At 29.1% G+C, this 4,673-nt stretch overlaps 1 protein-coding gene across 4 annotated transcripts in view; it reads right to left on the reverse strand.

The window, feature by feature from the left end:
• Positions 1–1,142, reverse strand: part of LOC106472615 (ARF GTPase-activating protein GIT2-like) — a 42,711-nt gene extending 41,569 nt beyond the window's left edge. For 3 of the 4 annotated variants that reach the window (XM_022401166.1, XM_013933267.2, XM_022401164.1), the window contains exon 1: positions 1,032–1,141. The gene's annotated coding sequence lies outside the window, so the exon portion shown is untranslated. Of the gene's footprint in view, positions 1–1,031 lie in introns of all 4 variants that reach the window. The other variant, XM_022401165.1, reaches the window with a different exon arrangement.
• Positions 1,143–4,673: the final 3,531 nt, after the last annotated feature.

Genomic DNA, 4,673 nt, shown 5'->3' on the forward strand with positions numbered 1-4,673 from the left:
TTTATTTAATAAAACCTCACATAAAGTAAACAATAAAGTACAGTAATGGTATTTATAATAGAGTAAGAGCATGAAACAGTTATGAGTGTTCAGTATATGACATGATTTTATGAGTTGAAACAAACAAACTCACAAACACAAAGAAAAACCTATACTAAAGAAAAAGTAGCTAAAAAGTGTTTATGGAAGTCTAAGAAATGAACTGAAGCTAAATTATTGCAAAGTAAAGTTGTAATGAAGGCAAACTTAGCTAAATATGCAGAAGCATCTGAATGCATGTTCACAAAGTGATATGGTTTTGAACAAACTGAGCATGTGTATCTTAGACCTAAATAAGTCAAGAAAGGCCAAAGCAATTGTATTTAGTGTAATGTTAATTTTTTAGGAAGTTACATGCACATTAAGTGTCATTTGTGTTAAATACTTTGCAAATAAAAAACTAAAGCTGAAATAGAAGCCAGTCATCATGTGATGACAATGACATTGTGCCATCATGAACCATACTCATCGCATTAAAAAGTTTGACTAAGTAAAAAAACAGATGAAGTGATTCTCAATGGAAAACCCAATATACAATCGGGACTCCTTGGACAAAGGCCTTTCTAACAATATGAAATTTGTAGCATTTGGTCAAGAAATATGCAAGAAAAGGTCTGGACAGACAAATGAAAGCTTATTATTTATACTGATTATGAAAATTTATTATTTGATTATTTATTTATTAGATGAATAATAAATGAAACTATGATCGACTTCTGAGGTACAGAAGATTTTGATGTAATTTATTATCTTTTCAGCCTTTTTTTCTAACAAATGTGTCAACAGTTAGTCTTTAAAATTTCAAGTAAAGCTTCCAATTCAAATATTAACTACTATTGGTCAAATCTTGCTAAACACAAGTAAATTATTTTACAGTAAAATATGATGATTTTTGGTCAAAAAGGAGAAAAATGCAATATAATGATATAATAATCAAGTGTCAGCTCACTTTAGCACAACAAACAAGCACTTTAAGTTAAAATAAAACTTACTGGGTGTATATAGTTTGGGTCAGCTCCAAGAGATAGTAGTCTTAGGCTAGTTTCCAGGTTGGCTGTTCGAACACTAGAATGTAGTTGCTATAAGGAAAGAGAATAACTTATGCTGTACAGAAAAAACAAATTAATTTGCAGCAAGCTTCAGAATCTTGATAATTTGTGATTAATAATCAAATTCATTACATTAAAAGCTAGTATTAATCTGGACATTGGCTAACCTTATGATAATCAGTGCCATTCTTAAATTCCTTTTTGCACACATTACAAAGTGTTGCTGAGTTATATTCAAAATTTAATTAAACCAGCTTACTCTCAATGTATAATAATGAAATTAGCATTATCAAGTACGTTATAATTCAAAGTATGCTATTATTTAAGTTTTGATTCACATTTTGAAAGTTTCACTCCTTCAATTAAATATATTGGGTCAATCACTACAAGACTCCACAGTCCAATGAAAGAATATTATAACATTAAACCAACAAACTAATGGTAATACCAACTTTTGTCCAAATGAATGTGATGTTGTGCCTACCCCCAGTTTTTTATGCATCACTATCCATTCCTGAAAAGAATACCACCTTAGAATGGTAAAATCCTTAGCCATTAAGCTAAAAAAAAACACTATTAATCAGGAGATAAGTATACTACCACTACATCTTCAATCATGAAGATGTAAAGAAAATAAACATAAAGCAGACTAGAAACTTAATTTTCTAAATGGTAGGTTCAATGAGACAAGCTTCAGAAAAATTCACTGATAAAAAATAAAGTGACTTAATCAACCTCAACTCAAATCTAAGTAGTTTACCTTAAAAGAATAAGAAATTAAGTACGACAAAACTGGTATGAAGAATAAAAAACCTTTAACGACTGTAAACATGACTTGAGTAAGACAAGATAATGAAGAAACAATTACTCTATCAAAATAGCTTACATCATAGAATGTGAGAAATAAAGCATGATACAATAAACAGTAGCAGTTTAACAAAATTTTAACCAACATTAAATATTCAGTTTGGCAGTTTGTTAACCCGATGACTACCAGCTACTACCTTTCTTAGTAGGCAATGCAAGGCTTGCTAAATTTCATTCCAACAATAAAACTAGTGGACGAATATTTTCGAAAATTCATAGGTACTTTGACAAATGTAGGTAGTTTAAGAAACATAAAAAACTAAATTTATTAAAAGTAATAGGCGATCATAATGACAAAAAATGTAATTTTCCAAGATATTAAAAAATCGTATTTGTAAGAAATGATTACAATATTTATATTTGCTACAGATTTGAACTTATTACTTTTAATGTTTTAGTACATTATTTTGAAATACCCCAAAAATTGTATCCTACATAAAATGCAAATTTTATCTATTTTTAATTTTTTTAATAATCACGTATACTTCTTATGGTTTCAAGTAATATACAGACCCGTAAATAATATTTGTAAATAAACCTAAACAATAAATGAGTATTTTTATTTTTAACTAGGATTTCATGTTTATATATGTACATAAAAAACATTTTAATTTTGTTTCATAAATATATTTTTATTTAAAATTTATGTTTATGTTTCATTGCAATTGTACTTTTGTGTTTATTGTGCCGAATAAACCTTGGGGTCAGCAGCGTGAACTTTGTACGTTGTCCGTAAACTATCTCACCCTTTTTGGTGGTCACTCTCGTTCTACTGAGCGCGTGCGCATTTGAACGTTACTGTAGATATGATAGTAAGAAAGCTTTTCGGTACATGAATATCATTTCTTTGAACTTTCAAACAAGTTTATTTCAACATATGTCTGTGTATGTTGTTTCAGAATAGAGACAAAACTAATTGCCACTACTAACAAATGTATGTAACAGTTTATAGTACAGGTGGTTTCAATAAACACCGCCTGAGCCTGACCCTTTGTTACTTGATACATCCTGTCAGAAGAGATTACCAAACGATACAGACACCATAAATTATAAAGAAAATTACTTTACAGCACTTAAAAGATTAGTCCTGGTCCACATTCCTCTCATTACAGGCAAGATTTAGGTTGAAATGCGAAAGTTAAGCTCTTCAATGTATTGAGACCCCAACTGTGAGAATGTCATAGCTTCCATGTATTATTGGGATGAATGTATTTAGCCCATTTCACAACCAACATATGAGTTTTATTGTTGTCACTACTGAGTTTGAACCATTTGCAAAATATCAGAATAAACTATATGTATATATCAGTTAGACTGTTTTAATTCTAACGCAATAACAACAGAAGTGTGGGTCTTACTACAAAGCAAAGATTGTAAGAAGGAAAAATATATAATTCTTTTGTGGTACTGGTACTAGTAGTATTATGTACAAATCACACAAGTTTATCATTCTAAATACTGAATCATATTATTATTATTATTATGAACTAAATATAAAATTATGCTAAATTATTGAGCTTAAAACTACAAATTTAAATTCAAGAGAATATAAAAAATCACAAACTCTTTCAGTTCAAAGTCCTAAGTCTAATTCATGTAAAGACTTTGCACTCGCCACTCGGTAACTCTGAACCCTAACAATCGTGGATCAACTTCTTTCCTAAAAAATATATCTATGTTGAGTTAATTTTTCAATATAATGATTAATATAAACAGATATACAATGCAGCATGACTTAAGCTACTATATAAAAAAAAATAAAAGTCACGTACATCCCATGCAGTTTTTCCAGAAGCAACTTTTCTAACGCTTATAGAAAAGCCCTATTGGCCAGTACTAAATACAACCTCTACATAAAATGGCAGTTACTATAATAAGCACCACCCACATTCATATTGTAAAATCCAGAGAACAATATTTCATCACGTGCTTTCCTTATCATCCTATGATTTGTCAAATGGGAGATACAGGAACTGGAATAATCTGCACTGAAATTGACACTTTCGACTAGGATTGGCTAAAAGTTTTACAACTTAGGTTTAACACGCCCAGACGCAATTTTATAAAGAAAACAGACTAGAAAAAGGTTTAGATACCAATCATAGATGGCAGGACCAGTGCTGAAGTGAAAGGAAATATCTTAAAAAAAGTTTTGAAAAAAACATTTCTTCTTAGAAGGCGCTTATTTACAGTCTAAAACGTATTTTAGAAATTTTTCATTAAATTCCTCTTTAAACTTCATTAAATAATACAATTTTGTACAAATAATTGAATGTTATGCTACTATTTACAAAATAAAATCAGAATTCCATTAAAAGATAAGTTCTCTATCATTTTTTTAATTCACAAATGATTTTTCCCTCACAATAAGACAAAATGGCCCCGGCAAAAATCGGGTTAAGCAATTTTTTATAATTTGCCAATGTATTTAAAATGTATTATGTAAGTTAATTGGAAGAGCTTCATTAAAAATAATTATCATATTTAATAAAAATATTAAGAATCTTAATAAGCAAATATAGTATTAAGAATTTGATACTAATTGAATTAAAATCTTTGTTAATTAATTAAGTCGTTTTTTGGAGTGTATAGCGATTAAAATATAGGGCTTAAATAAATATCAAAGTTTGAAATTGTTAGATGCTTACCTCTTGTGAGCTCTTTCAACACTCAAATATACAAAATATATGACATAATTCACTGAATTCAGCCCCTTTT

Source organism: Limulus polyphemus, unplaced genomic scaffold (assembly GCF_000517525.1).
Source record: "Limulus polyphemus unplaced genomic scaffold, Limulus_polyphemus-2.1.2 Scaffold5468, whole genome shotgun sequence".
Taxonomy (NCBI): Eukaryota; Metazoa; Arthropoda; class Merostomata; order Xiphosura; family Limulidae; genus Limulus; species Limulus polyphemus.